We start from the raw sequence: 16,421 nt of genomic DNA, 5'->3' as shown, positions 1-16,421 counted from the left end.
GCTTATTATGATATAGTTTATACAGTAACTCCATGTTTTTTTAATAGTTTTTAGTATAATGCATAAACAGGTCTTTAACTTTTGGTTTAAAGGGTCACTTTTAGCCAAGTATCTGATGAACTTTTATGTATGTAGTGACACATGTATACCGTCTCCCAGTGCAAGTGCAGGTAGCCATGGTGATGGAGGGACGGATTAATCGAGTGAGCTAATAAAAAGGGACAGACTAGATGAGCGAAGTGGTTCTTATCTGCTCCCTAACTTCTGGTTCTAGTGGGGGAAAGTGCCTGGTGGCCCGGGGGCCCGTGGAGTGAGCTGCAAGGGTTATTTAAGGTATGTGTGGAGTATTTTGTAAGTTGTTCTGTACTGCCTGACGACGGGTTAATAAAGCCCAAAACATTGCAAAGCCTAATATGCAGCCATCTGGTTCTTAAAATACCAAATGAGTCCGCCGAGTGCCGGTCTCTTGCTCACCTATATACAGTATACTGTATATATATAGAGAGAGAGAGAGAGAGAGAGAGAGAGAGAGAGAGAGAGAGAGAGAGAGTTGATATACCTGTAAGAGCATTTGCTCTGCCTGTGTGCATTTATGTAGTCACAAATTTATTCCTGTAATTTTCTTTCTAAGAATAAGCTTTAAACATAATTGTTCTGTTATGCTGATAAATGATTATATCTTATTCACAGCATGAATGCACAAAATGTTTTCATTTTAAAAACTGGTGGTTCAGTAATCCCAGTTTGTTAGTTGGCCAGTATTCTTGTCACACATATGTTCTATATCCCAGATTATTGAGTTTTATGCTTTGGTGTATATTCAATGCCGATCTGGCGAGCTATGACAACAAGCAGTGCCTATTGCTCACCGTCATAGCCCGCCGTCAGCATTCAATTGACCCTCTGCACTTGCCGTTTCCACCACGCTATTTCTAAAAAGTGAGGTGGAAACGGTGTGTGCGGCCATCAAAATGGTGAGGCTTGCGGCATGCCAGATTAAGGTCTAAATGGGCCTGGAGTTTAAAATTATCAAGGACCTATTATGCGCAATAATAGGGGTTGTGGCCACCACCTGATAATGTGGGAGGCGTGACCAGTGTTCTGTTTGGGTGGTATGCTCATGGGTGTGTCTCTATTTGTGTAAATGCTTTCAACTAATTATATATGCCTGGAAAAGGCAGGGGGCTGGCATAGGAAAAATGCCCTCCAAAGGTGCACCCGCAGGATGCCGATGTCCTAAGATACTTGTGGGGTGAGGCGGCACTCCAGACAAAAAAAATATGGAAAGCCAAAAATTGGTAGACAACATTTCAGCACCTTTTATGTGGTCACCTAAGTTTACCACACCATAAACCCCTTATATAAATCATGCAACACAACAGTAACCCCCTTATACTGTACTTGCCTCTTACACATTATGCCACATGGAGTGAGCCAAAATTCACACTGACTGAGCCAAAATTCACACTATGACACAAGGATTGAGTCAAAATACATGTAATGCCACACAGATTAAGGAAAAATTCACATTTTGCCACATAGATTGAGCCAAAATACACACTATACCAAACAGATCGAGCAATAATGCACACTATGCTTCACAAACAGGGGCATTGCGCACATTAAAAATTTACACCATAATGCCCATTACATGTTAAACCACACACCATAATGTAGATTACGTATTATGCCAAACACCATAATGCCTATTAAAAATTATGCTACATAAGTGCTGCTTACCTACATGCTCATTGCCAGGGGTTCCATGCTCATTGCCAGGGGTTCCATGCTCATTGCCATGTAGGATTACATGCTCATTGCCAAGGGGGATTACAGCCATTGACAGTCGGGCAGAGAGCAGAGGGCTGCCCGGCTGTATTTAGAGCACTCCAGGTCCCAGCTATTTGAAATAATACCCCTTTCACACCAGAAAATGCAATTACCCAGGAATACGATCCCAGGATCATGCAGGGACATTCCCGGGCTGGCCCCTTTTTTCACCAGCTATATCTTCGAAACCAACTGATCCATTTGCATGTGTGCTTCAAATGATTTTGGTCCCGTGAAACTGGGCTCAAACATCATGAACAGCCATGAAATTACATTTAAAAAAAATGGTTTACCCGCAATATCTCTAGAACCAATGAACCCATATGGACCAGGTATCAGATTGAAGGCCCAGCTATTTATGTTCGACTGAGATCAACCTCGTGCTTCTGTGATGCCATAGGGGGAACTGGCACCCTTTGAAACCAGGTGGAGGTCGGAATTAGTGGGTTCCATGTTATTCTAAGGTGAAAATGTTCCCGGGGGGTTAGCGATGCTGGGTCAGGCTCATTGGAAAGCTCTGGCCCTCAGCTACAAAATGGGCATATTTGGAGAGTGGGCCTGGAGCTGTAGCTCCATCAGGCCCATTGCTAATCCAGCCCTGCTCGCTGCATTAGCCGTGAACGTTGTCGAGAGGATGGCGAGGATTCCCCCGAAACATAGAATATGGCGAGCGGCTGGCAAGGGGGTTAAAAGTTGAGGATGGCTTGTATTCGGTGATCCTCACTAAAAACAAGGGTACTCTTTACCTAGCACGGCGCCCATCGCGGGCGATTTCCCATTGAAACCCATGTTAAACATGGAAATCGCGTCGGTCGCGTCGCGGCCGGCCATAAATGTGCACACGATGGCCGCGACGCGATGCCCACGATTTGCCATAGGAATATATGTTAAAAGGCCCTATGGACACGATTTTCATGGTAAATGGCTCAATGGACCCGATTTTACCATAGCAAACAATGTTAAATGGGCCTTAGAGCCCAAATACTTACCCTGAACTCTGAAATGGCCCCCCCAATTGTTTACGCCACCCCACGATCAACGTCAACCCGAAGCGTGGCGAGCGCAGCGAGCCCGCGAGGGGCGGCGGTACGCGTCCTCCGACCTTTTCATACCCCCACTATCCACGTCGGCGTGGAGTTGAGAATAGAATAGTGTGGCGAGCGCAGCGAGCCACCGAGCCCGAAGCGTGGCGAGCGCAGCGAGCCCCGCGTGGGGACGCGGATACCTTCACAGGTAAACGCGTCCCCTCGCGGGCTTCACAGGTGTCCGCGTCGCCACGGACACCTGTGAAGCCCGCGAGGGGACGCGTATAGCTGTGAAGGTACCCGCGTCCCCTCGCGGGGCTCGCTGCGCTCGCCACGCTTCGGGCTCGGTGGCTCGCTACGCTCGCCACACTATTCTATTCTCAACTCCACGCCGACGTGGATAGTGGGGGTATGAAAAGGTCGGAGGACGCGTACCGCCGCCCCTCGCAGGCTCGCTGCGCTCGCCACGCTTCGGGTTGACGTTGATCGTGGGGTGGCGTAAACAATTGGGGGGGCCATTTCAGAGTTCAGAGTAAGTATTTGGGCTCTAAGGCCCATTTAACATTGTTTGCTATAGTAAAATCGGGTCCATTGAGCCATTTAACATTAAAATCGTGTCCATCGGGCCTTTTAACATTGATTCCTATGGCAAATCGTGGGCATCGCGTCGCGGCCATCGTGTGCACATTTATGGCCGGCCGCGACGCGACCGACACGATGTCCATGTTTAACATGGTTTTCAATGGGAAATCGTGGACATCGCGTCGCGTGCGGGCATCTTTAGCCCGCATACGACGCGACCGACACGATTTTTTACCTCACGATGCCCACGATCAAGATCGTGGGCGCCGTGCTAGGTAAAGAGTACCATAACAAGCCATCCTCGCCATAAAAACCACTTTGCCGGCCGCATTAAATACACCCCAAAGTATTTGCGGTACTTTTTTCGTTTCACGGCGGCAGCATGACCGCCCGCTACTTCCGGGTTCAGCGCTCGGCAAACTTTCTAAAATAAAGTCCATGTGAACGTGAATAGTTCATACCCCCACTATCCATATTGGCATGGAGTTGAATTTAGATAGTGAGGCGAGCCGCCGAGCCCGTAGCGTGGGCGAGCTAAGCGATCCCTGCAAGAGGACACAGACGCTGCTGCCGCCATGAAACTAAACAAGTACCGTATTTGCTTACTATTTATTATTGCTTTCAGCACAGTGAAATATCGGTGTTTGAGCCACATTCTATTGGATATTCACAGTACTATATGTACAGTTTTTTAAACTAGATTAATAATGTATTAATGTAGTATAGTGGTGGTGTTACCCGTTTCAGTAAAGACACTGAAATTACATTTATTATTACAAAAATAAAAAAGTCCAACAAATTCAATAACTCATCCTTATACTGTAATCCTAATATTGAATACAACTGTCCACAATTCTGCCAAATGCATCAAAGCCATTCTAACAGTCAGACTGTTCCGCACATATAAAAACAAGATTATACTGCATGTGTTAAGTAGATATTTATAAAATGTTCTAATGATTGCATTTGGCTGTCAAAATATTATGCATTTCTCTGATGGAATTTGTGGAATTGTTCAGCATAGAAACAATTCAAGTTTTGTTTGGACTTCACACTTATTGGTTCTGATACACATCCCGAGGGATTCCGAGGGACTAAAGTTTGTTCATGCAAAATACTTCATAACAGTCTTTCTAATTAAACTAAAGTACTCTCTCTGTGGTAAACTCAGCCCTTCATCTTTAGATGTCACTGTTTCTTCCAACGTAGTCACTACCACCAGCCAGCGCAGAGCAGAGAGCAAAAGCACAAGGCCAGAAATGGATTTAATACGATTCTATAAATTTTGCTCCCCCCTGCCAAAAAGTTGGTGGCGTCCCCCCCCCCCATGCATTATATATATATATATATATATATATATATATATATATATACCCCATGCCACCCCTCAGGCAGGTCACATTTTATTACACACAGTCCCCATGTTACCCCCCCCCCCCCCAGGACACACTGCATTATACACAGCCCCCCTCTCCATGTTACCCCCCTCCAGGACACACTGCATTATACACAGCCCCCCTCCCACATGTTACCCCCCCAGGACACACTGCATTATACACAGCCCCCCTGCCAGAACACACTGCATTATACACAGCCCCCCTCCCCCATGTTACCCCCCAAGACACACTGCTGTATACACAGCCCCCCTCCCCCCCAGGACACACTGCATTATACAGAGCCCCCCTCCCTCCCCCAAAACACATTGCATTATACACAGCCCCCCTCCCCCATGTTACCCCCCCCCAGGACACAATGCATTATACACAGCCCCCCTCCCTCCCCCAGGGCACACTGCATTATACACAGCCCCTCCCCCACGTTACCACCCCCCCCCCCCCAAGACACACTGCATTATACACAGCCCCCCTCCCCCATGTTACCCCCCCAGGACACACTGCCTTATACACAGCCCCCCTCCCCCATGTTATTCCGTAGATATTAGTACTTTTAGTGACAACGATTGTTCCTGTAAAAATAATATATCGAACATGTGTTGTGAGCATTGGTGAAGTTAACCGTTGTTTATTATAAATTGTAAGTGATACTGTTGCTAATAAATGATTATACGTGTAAAGTACATATATGTAATTGCTAGTTAGATAACTAAATTGTTCACTGGCAATTGTTATGTCCTGGTAATTGTGAAGCTAGATTTGAACGTCTCATACGTATGTACTTAAGTTCTGAAGTTCAACATCTAGGAAGGGGTTTGTGTTTCCTGGATTTAAAGAAAAAGAAGAAATAGCCCACAAATAAAAATACTTACCTGTTTCAAGTACCATCCGGTCTATGCTAATTGAAGCTACAAACACTAAGAATATATCCAGTTACTAAGGGCCTTATTCTTGTTCACTCTTTCTGACAAAATCCTTCTTAGATGGACAAAACCATGTGCACTGCAGGGTGGCAGATGTAAAATTAGATTTAGAGAATTAGATTTGGGTGAGTTATTTTGTTTCTGTGCAGGGTAAATACTGGCTGCTTTATTTTTACACTGCAATATAGATCTCACTTTGAAGTAAAACCCCACCCAAATCTAATTCTCTCTGCACAAGTTACATCTGCCCCCCCCTGCAGTGCACATGGTTTTGTCCATCTAAGAAGGATTTTGTAAGAAAGAGTGAACTAGAATAAGGCCCTAAATTCTTACCAGTTATGGGCATAACACCCTCCCCATGTTACCCCCCCTAGGACACACTTACATACCTCCCAACCATCCCGATTTTATCGGGACAGTCCCGATTGTCAGGGCCTGTCCCGCTGTCCCACCCACGGGCGGCAGTGTCCCACGGTGTGGGGGGGCTGTTGGGAGTCCCACCTGTCAGCTGCTAAGCAGCGGGGGAATAAACGCTGTGCGCATGCGCACAGCGTCTATTCCCGCAGACAGGGGGCTGGGGGCATGGCTAGAGGCTCACAGAGCCTCTGGGTCATGCCCCCATAGCAGCTGCAGCACAGTCGGGCACACGAGGAGCAGGAAGTGGAGACTGGGCTGAGCCCACTCTCAGCCCGTGTGTGTGAACTAGAGAAGGTGCTGAAGCTAGGGAGCAGGGGAGGCTCTATCTGAATGCTGCCCAATCGGAGCTCCAATCTCGCAGCAGTGAGCCCATGAGGGGTGCTCCATCAGCCGTGCTGGCAGGGCAGTCAGCCAGCATGTCAATGCGCCGGCGCCCACCACAGACCCCACTGGCGCTTGCTCCTCCAAGCAGCCGCGGGGTCTGCCACATGGAAGCTATGCCACTGAACACATCTGTATCTACACGAAGGCCCTTATTTTGCCTCGCTCCCCTGTGTGTTTGCGCAGGGGATCGATGATGTGCATCTGTGTATGTGCATTTATGCCCATGTGCCCTGCAGGTGGGGCAGATGTAACATGTATAGAGAGAGTTAAATTTGGGTGGGGTGTGCTGAAACTGAAATCTAAATTGCAGTGTAAAAATAAATCAGCCAGTATTTACCCTGCACAGAAACAAAACAACTCACACAAATCTAACTCTCTCTATACATGTTACTTCTGCCCCACCTGCAGTGCACATGGTTTTTCCCATCTTCCAAACACATTTGTACTGAGCTCAGATCTGAATAAGGCCCCAGGGAAACTGCTTGTTCGCCTCCCCATTTGCACCTAGCAGTACGGGCGGGGGCTGTGGCAATGGGCTGCGCCCATGGGAATGTCCAGTATTTCATAGGCGTTCCCATGAAAACGGTGGGCATTCCCATGCAAATGTCCTAGTGATGCAGGTGCCGGGGGCAGAAAGCTGACATCAGCGAATGTCAGCTGCCCAGCCACTTCCCACACAGGGCGTTCACAGAAGTCAGACACCAGAGAGGTGCCTTACCTCTGCGAGCGCTGGAGAAATCATTTGATGATCGCCGACCATTGAATGATTTCTCCGCCACACCCAAGACTGTGAATGGATGCTTATGCTAAACATACATTCACAGCCTTGCAGGGAACTTGGTGAGCGAGGAGGGGGTGGGGTCTCGGTCATGCAGGTGGCCAGGGGCGTAACTAGTACTTTGAGGGCCCCATAGCAAATTCTTGAAAGGGGCCCCTCCCCCATTGTCACTAAAATACCCATTAGGGGGCAGGAGAGTGAGCAACAAAGAGGTCTATGTAATTCAGCACCCTGTGAATAATGATGGGAGGGAGCTCCTGGGGCTATTCAAATCAGTGCACTGTTATGTCGGAGAACTTCTGAAACTTGTGAGTGTTTAGTCACAAGTACTGGTATTGTCCGACTAAAGTGCCCTGCTGCGATGATGTTTGTGCCGCATCAGGCCACAAACAGCATTACCGAGATAGTTTTGTCAGATTTGGACTTAGCAACGCGCTTATTTGAATTTCACCAAGAACTCTCACAACGCCACTCACAGTGTGATAAATTGACTCGACCACAAACAGTGTCAGAGAGTGCGAGCAAGAGAGAGAGAGGGTGGTCATAAAAAGAGAGGCTGCTTCATGGGAAAAAAGGAATGAAAGAAAGAGGGTGTCAGTGAGAAATGGGTAGAAGGAAGCGATAGGGCTATTTCACACTGTCTGGCTCCTGCCGGACGGCGAAGTCCCGCACGGCCAGGAAGCCGTGCCGTTCACAGTAGTTGTAAATGAACACTATTGTGTCCATTCACACGGGACGGCCACGGCCTGGCCGCCCGGTTGCAGCCGGATACCGCTACTGGAAGGGACGGCTGCCGGGCTGTGGCCATCCCCTCCATGATAAACTGATGTGTGCAGCACGGCTTCCTGACCGTGCTGGTTTTCGCCTCCCGGCAGGAGCCGGAATGTGTGAAGCCGCCCATAGAGTTGCGAGCTGTAGTGAACGAGAACGTCGGAGGGAGGGAAAGAGAAAGAGTGGTGAGAGAGAGGGGTGAGAAAAAGAGAGGAAATATGGTGAGCGGGGTGAAGGACGAGAGAGATGGGTAAAGGATGAGAGGGGGAGTGGAGGATGAGAGGGGGAGTAGAGGATGAGAGGGGGAGTAGAGGATGAGAGGGGGGGTCGAGGATGAGAGGGGGGGTAGAGGATGAGAGGGGGAGGTAGAGGATGAGAGATGGGGTAAAGGATGAGGGGGGGGGGGTGAGTAGAGGATGCCAGGATAGGCATAGAGGAGGGGAGGTAGAGAAGGGAAGGTAGAGGAGGAGAGAAGGGAAAGCAGGGGATTGAAAGCTTGTCCCACCTAATCCACCCCACCTCCCCCAAGTACAGGGGGAGTGTGTAGCTGCATGTACTGTACCTAGCTCTCAGTCCAAGTAGGCAGTGCTGAGTGCAGGATTCAGGTCTTCCGCTCACCGGCATGGCCTTTTCTGCTACCTAGTGCAGTGTTTCCTGGTACCGCTCATGCGCCAAGCCTTCCTCTCCCCCGTGCGGCATCACCTGTTTTACGTCACTGCGCAAAACTTCCTAATCTTGCACAGTGCAGACCCCTGGTGTCACACACCGCGCCGGGTCTTCGTCTCCCGGCGCGGCCTTTCCTGCTCACTGCGACTCCAGCTCCATGGCGCAGTACCCTGGTGTTACTCACCGTGCCCGGGCTCCTTCTCGCTGGAGTGACCTTTCCTGCTCACAGCGCCAGCCTCACACTCCAGGGCGCACACCCCTGGTGCCACTAACCACGCTGGGGAGAGGAAAACCTTTCCTGCTCCGACCCGCTCTCATCGCTTCACTCTCCACGGCGCAGTCCTCTCCCCGGTGCGGTTTCTCACCAAGGCTGCAGGCATTTTAAATGCCCAGCTGGGGGGAAAATAATCAAAAGGGTGCAGGAGGATTGCCTTGGGGCCCCCAAGCCACCGGGCCCCATAGCAATTGCACCCCCGGCACCCTCCATAGTTACGCCACTGCATGTGGCGTTACATCCACACGCAATGCTGCTAATTTTGCAGAGTTGCGTGTGGACCAGAATAAGGTCCTAAGTGCCAGTCAGGGGCTTCATCCCTTCTTACAAAATTGTGAGGTTTAAAAGGAAAGATGGACAATATCACTGATATTTAAATTGGTCACCACGCACACACACACACACACACACTACACCCATTATAGGAATGCTTACAGTTTGATAGATAATGTAGTGTGACCGAAGGAATACTGAAGTACTAAGGATAGGTCATTGGAAGAATAGTAAATTAGTGAAATGAGAAGGGTTTGTACATATATAGATCCAGTTTAACGAATATTTAGTGTACATACTGTACAGTTCAGTGAAATCGTGTTTGGCTGCGCTTTTTAAATATTTACACAAAAGCAGCTTTATCGTTGCTCCGATATTACTAATTTGGAAAGTAGGATAAATTGTGAGAAAGGACCTATGAATTCCAAAGGAAACATCTTGTTTTGTTCCTGAAACTAAACAAAAGAAATCCTGTAGATCTACTTGACTGATATATTTTTTTCTAATTCAAGAGCTGTGCCAAAGCCAGTGCTCAATTCAAAGCCCAAAACAGTACTACAAATAGCTGGGATACTTCTGACATGAGACAGTAGGGCGTTACTTTGTGTGACTCCATACTACCTTCCTCACTAAAGGCACTTAGGGGGGGTTAAAAATCTTGGAATGACATAAAGTATAGAGATACTAGTGACAGGCCCTGTTAGCATGGGTACATTTAATGGTAACACAACAGACACCTATGAAAAATCCATACTTCAGGGACTTTCTTTTATACTATGTAGAGATTATGTAAATGGCAGTGATGGCTCAGTAAGGGGGGGCTCACCCCCTTGGGTATCAGTGACAGAATAGAGCACCCAACTTTAGGTATGTACCCTCCCAACTTCAGGGCCTGGTATCCAGGGAACCCACCCATGCTGGCCTGAAATGGAAATCACTCTCAGGCCTCTCACTTCCCGCTGGCACAGATGTGACAATAGCCCAGTATTAGTAGTAGTCAGTATGGAGAGCAGTCAGGAGCTGGTGAGGGGAAGGGAAGGGGCCTGGGCAGAGGAGAACAGTGGATGGGCCGAGTGGATGGGCTATCGTCACTGTCTGTGCCAGCAGGGAGTGGGAGGCCTGAGCGTGACTCCCCTTTATGGCCAGCATGGGTGAGTACCCCGGCAGCCGCAGCCAAAGACACCACCACCGTGCTACGTGACCGGCGCTGTCCAATAAGCTGTGTCACCCCCCTCTCCCGATTCTATCCCAGCAGCAGCCAGAGAGGGAGAGTTCAGACCACAGCTGTTACAATGGGTGCGCACGTCAGCTGGCTGCCCCGCCCCTCGCTGTGTCTTCTCACACACACAATGCCTGGCCCAGCCTCAGTGACTTTGCTTCAACTTGATTCACAAAAATCGTTATTGCTCGGCTCCCATATGGTATAGGCCATATATATGGTTAATATACTTACACCTTCCTCGGGAACTGCACTACATAATAGTTAAAACTGCACAAAAATTCACCCATCGGTTTTTGAGATTAGACAGACAGATGAGCTTTGGGGGTTTTCTTTTTTTACCATGTTATTATTATTTATTTATTAACAGTTTCTTATATAGCACAGCAGATTCCGTTGCGCTTTACAATTGCAAACAGATATTAAAACAAACTTGGTAACAACAGACAGACTTGGAGGTAAGAGGAACCTGCTGCAAGATTACAATAAAGTACTATCCAATCAGCTCTTAACTGTCATGTTACATACTATCTAGAAAAATTACAGTTAGTATATGATTGGTTGGTACTTTAACTCTCAAAAACTTACTACATCTGCTTTCAGTCATTCTTGTAGACAGACCACGGGTGACATTCTATGGGATGAGATAAAAGCGCATTTTTTTATCTCGCTCCACATCGCCGCTCTTTGCACTTTCTAAAATCGCATTTTTTAGTAATAAATCGCATATTTAATTGGATGCGCTTTGGAGGCTGAAAAGTGCGATGTAGTGCGATTTGCGGCGAAGTGGTGCGATTTTATGACACATAAAAGTGCGATTTCTTCTGCCGGTCATGTGCGAGTTTTGGACCAACCGGAGTACGATTTACAAGACTGTCTCCGCATGACTAAGAACCCCTTAACCTATTGGCCCACCTAAGTCCCCTCCATTATGCATCACACCCCCTATATAAAGGGGCACTGGCGCCATTTCACTCTTTGATAGGAAGTAAGGAGCATGGAGAGGAGCAGTGGCAGTGTGAGCAGAGGAAGAGGTGTTGGTGGCAGAGTGAGGAGCGGCAGAGTGAGCATTGGCAGAGGGAGCAGTGGCAGAGGGAGCAGTGGCAGCAGCCAGCCAAGAGGAGCCAGTGAGAGAGGCAGATGAGAACTGCTGAGGTCATCCTCCATTACAGGGAGTGGCAGCAGTGTGGCAGGCAGCATGGCCACAGCAAGGCCAGCCCCAGACCAGGCCCTGGCAGACCAGCCCCAGCAGGAGGAGGTGGAGGATCCGCTGGCATCCCCATCCTATACCCAGGACCTATTCCATACCCCAGAGCAGCTGCAGGAGGGCCACAGAGGTGGAGGAAGATGGACGTGAGGAGGAAGACACTGGCATGGAGGAGGAGGGGTACATGGCTGGAGAAGAAATTGAGGAGGAAGAAGAGGAGGTTGAAGCTGGCTGCACAAAAAGTGGCAGAAATGTGAGATTCTCCTACGAGGAGAATGCTGCGCTTGCCCGGGCTATCATACCCCTGTTTGACAGTTACTGGGGAAAAGTCACCACAAGCCCACTGCACAGTGTAAAAGGGCTATGTGGAAGGACATCATCCAGGCGGTGAACGCTGTAAGTCACCACAAGCGCCTGGTCAGAAACGTCAAGAAGAGGTTCAACGACATAAAGAGACACCTCAAAAGTAAAATGGCCATGGAGTTGGAGGAGGCAACCAAGACTGGCGGAGGAAGCCCCAGATTCCCCCTCTGCGTACCCATCACTGCCCAAGGTGTGGTAGGTTGGGCTTCCTGCACGACTGCTGCATGTTCCTCCTCCACATAGGCTGGTTGGGACAGGGCTATGTTGTGTAACATGCAGCAAGCCTGGATGATCATCACTACTTTTTCTGGGTGGTAAAGCAGCATACCCGATGACCAGTCCAAACACCGGAATCTACTTTTCAATACTCCAAATGTATGCTCCACCACATTGCAGGTTGCAATATGGGATTCATTATGCCGGTGCTATGCAGGGCCCTTTGGGGAGCCAGGAAACACACCCATATCCTGAGTCACCTAAAACAAAGATAGGAAGTTATTGCCTTATATGGTAAGGTATGTGCATTGTGCAAACAGGAGTCACTGGGACAAGAGCAATATGCTTGTGAAACTGGAAACACACACATTAGAGCAAGTACAAATAAAGACAGAGAGGGTAATATGTAAAAATGTACTTACCAAGTAGCCAGCCCTCTGGCATTTGTTGTTGGTTGAATCGGTTCCAGAGGGCTGAGTGCCTCAGAATATAGGCGTCATGGCAGTTCCCAGGGAAGCCTGCAACTACACTTCGGATTTTGAGATGAGCATCACATACCACCTGCACGTTCAAAGAGTGCTGCCCACGCCGATTGACATAGACGTATCTCCGCACGTGCGGTGCCCTAATCCCAATGTGTGTGCAGTCTATAGCTCCCAGCACGTGAGGGAATGCTGAGAGTCTATAGAAAGCCACCTTGTGGTCCTGCCACTCCAACTCAGAACGTGGGAATCTGATGTATGTCCGCCACAAATTCTTTAAAGCAAGTAACACTTGAGCAAAATGCTTAGAGAAAGTGGCTTGTGATACCCCCAAGGACCATGAGGTCACAGACTGAGGGGAGCCTGTGGCCAAATAGTAGAGGGTACACATTAATTTCTGCAGCCCAGACACTGCATAGTTGCCCCCCCCCCCCCAAAAGGGTCCAAATCATCTCTCACCTGCTCATATAAGTCCAACAGGTTATTGCGGTTCAGCCTAAACATCCCCACAACCTGTTGATACGAGAGGGAGTCCAGGTACAGCCTAGCACGATACATACGTGAAGCACGCAGTAGTCGAGGTACCTGGATCTGGTGCGCAGCTTCCACCCTCCTGCGCAGCTCCTCCAAATGGGCCACATCACAAATCAGCAACTCCAAACCACTCTGCAAAATCTCCATGTCTCAAACCCTCACAGGTGTCCTTAATGATGTTGGGGTATATGTAGGGGTGTTTCTGAGGGAAATTGAGGCCACCTGTGTTGAAATTAATCATTTGTGCACTTGACCAAAGTGAGTTCTGGGCCAAATCGCCCAACAGAACCTGGTCTGAAAAAAGTGCGATTATTAGACACCTTAAAAGTGCGATTTCCGAAAACGCATCCCATTAAATAAGCGATTTGCATACTTTTCTGTACGAAAACATCTGGATGCGATAAAAGTGCGATTTTTTTCAACACTTTCAGTACGCGTGAGTTATCGCACAGAATATGCGATATCCGGCCCTTAGGCATCCTATTAAATATGCGATTTCAAGAAAAAATGCGATGTCGCAATTTTTTTTACTAATAATCGCCAAAAAACACAAATCTCATCCCATAGAATATCACCCCACATATCTACAGAACAATTAGTAATGCAAAGAGAGCACTCAGATAAAAAACGTACTCTGTTTAATTATACATAATACATAATAATAAATCAATTTAATAAACAACAGCTTTCAAGTATTCTTCGTGAACAACAGATAAAAACTAGTGTTGACCCGATTATACTCACTAGTACACATATATAGCCGAGCCTGTCCAGCAGTTACAATTATGAAGCGCTATATTTATCCAATGAGTCTTTAATTCAAATGTTGAGTCAATTCCACAGTAAAAGGATAGTAAGCACTTGAAATATTGGGTGAGATTTAATAGGATGAGATATTCAGAAAGTGAGAGATTTTGGAAGAAATCTCCAGTTTTTTTAAAGCGGCAATCATCTACACTTCAAAATCAAACTGGTTTTGCAGTGTAAATGATTGCCGCTTTAAAAAAACTGGAGATTTCTTCCCAAATCTCTCACTTTCTGAATACATCTGAATATCTCATCCTATTAAATCTCCCCCAGAGTATCCTTCAGAGGGAAATCAGCATATTTATAGTTTCTCCATACAGGTGTAACAGAAGTGTGGCAATATTTTTGCTTTATAAAAGCAGACCTGGATATCAATGGTATATACTTATAAGCCAAGCCCCAAGTCTCTGTAAGTTCAAGGGTTACTGCATTTAGATGTATTGGTGTGGCATACACTTGATGTGGAGGTATCTCACCCACAGTGGATCTCCGCAGAGGCGAATCTATGCATTTGCAGTGCCACTATACGAACACCTTCATAGACTATCACAGTAGCGAAGGCATTTGCACAGAGGGGTGTGGGCAGGGGGTGGGCACCCAGCATTTCCAAAAATGCAAATACAGGTGGGTGGGAGCCTGCACAGGACAGGTGGCTGATTTCAAGTGATGTCAGCGCTCGCCCCCTGTTCGGCCATCTGCAGCCCAGATAAATGTCAGATCAGACTGACTTTTATCTGCGAGTGGCTAACATCTGAATGGATGTGTCAGCAAACACATCCATTGGCATGCTGATGTGGCCATTTGCTCAGACAAGAGAGTAAGAATTCACTCGCCAACGGGTGGTGTTTCACCACTTTGTAAGCAGCAAACTTGCACTGCCAAACTGTATCATCCCTAATGTTTGTACTTTAAACTTTGTTCGTTTTTGAAAGATAACAAATATTTTGATCAAGTACCATGGCAAGAGAACCCCCTGACAAAGACAAAGCACTGTGTGGCAAGAGAACCCCCTGACAAAGACAAAGCACTGTGTGGCAAAATAACTCCCTGAAAAAGAGCAAGCACTGTGTGGCAAGAGAACCCCCTGACAAAGAGAAAGCACTGTGTGGCAGGAGAACCCTCTGACAAAGAGCAAGCACTGTGTGGCAGGAGAACCCCCTGACAAAGAGCAAGCACTGTGTGGCAGGAGAACCCCCTGACAAAGAGCAAGCACTGTGTGGCAGGAGAACCCCCTGACAAAGATCAAGCACTGTGTGGCAGGAGAACCTCCTGACAAAGAGAAAGCACTGTGTGGCAAGAGAACCCCTGAGAAAGAGCAAGCACTGTGTGGCAGGAGAACCCCCTGACAAAGGGCAAGCACTGTGTGGCAGGAGAACCCCCTGACAAAGATCAAGCACTGTGTGGCAGGAGAACCCCCTGACAAAGATCAAGCACTGTGTGGCAGGAGAACCTCCTGACAAAGAGAAAGCACTGTGTGGCAAGAGAACCCCTGAGAAAGAGCAAGCACTGTGTGGCAGGAGAACCCCCTGACAAAGAGCAAACACTGGGCCTTATTTTGGTTCATTCTTTCTGACAAAATCCTTCTTAGATGGGCAAAACCATGTGCACTGCAGGTGGGGCAGATGTAACATGTGCAGAGAGAATTAGATTTGGGTGGGGTTTTACTTCAAAGTGAGATCTATATTGCAGTGTAAAAATAAAGCAGTCAGTATTTTCCCTGCACAGAAACAAAATTACTCACCCAAATCGAATTCTCTCTGCACATGTTACATCTGCCCCCCCCCCCCTGCAGTGCACATGGTTTTGCCCATCTAAGAAGGATTTTGTCAGAAAGAATGAACCAAAATAAGGCCCACTGTGTGGCAGGAAAACCCCCTGACAAAGAGCAAGCACTGTGTGGCAGGAGAACCCCCTGACATAGAGCAAGCAAAGTGTGGAAGGAGAACCCCCTGACAAAGAGCAAGCAAAGTGTGGCAGGAGAACCTCCTGACAAAGAGCAAGCACTGTGTGGCAGGAGAACCCCCTGACAAAGAGCAAGCACCGTGTGGCAGGAGAACCCCTGTCAAGTCACCATACCCCTGAATATTTATACAACATACCCAGGTTATTAGGGCTTTTATTGTACTTTATGACATTCCCACAGTTTGTTTGAAAGAAGATATATTATTAATAATATTATTTTATATATATAGAAATGGTTATAAATCTATATTATGTTAACTGAAATTTGTTTGCATTATTGTCACTTTATTGTTTGTCTTTATATTATATGTGTT

The 16,421-nt window shown here is 47.6% G+C and overlaps 1 long non-coding RNA gene across 1 annotated transcript in view; it reads left to right on the top strand.

The window, feature by feature from the left end:
* Window positions 1-224: 224 nt before the first annotated feature.
* The window catches only part of LOC146072356 (uncharacterized), a 55,768-nt gene continuing 39,571 nt past the window's right edge, over window positions 225-16,421 (top strand). Inside the window, exon 1 of the long non-coding RNA XR_014473087.1 lies at window positions 225-333. This is a non-coding gene — a long non-coding RNA (uncharacterized LOC146072356). The remainder of the gene's footprint in view (window positions 334-16,421) is intronic.

Source organism: Crinia signifera, chromosome 4 (genome assembly GCF_055691185.1).
Source record: "Crinia signifera chromosome 4, ASM5569118v1, whole genome shotgun sequence".
NCBI classification, from domain to species: domain Eukaryota; kingdom Metazoa; phylum Chordata; class Amphibia; order Anura; family Myobatrachidae; genus Crinia; species Crinia signifera.
Note: the sequence above shows the minus strand (reverse complement) of the source record. Positions and strands in the feature narration are given on the sequence as shown.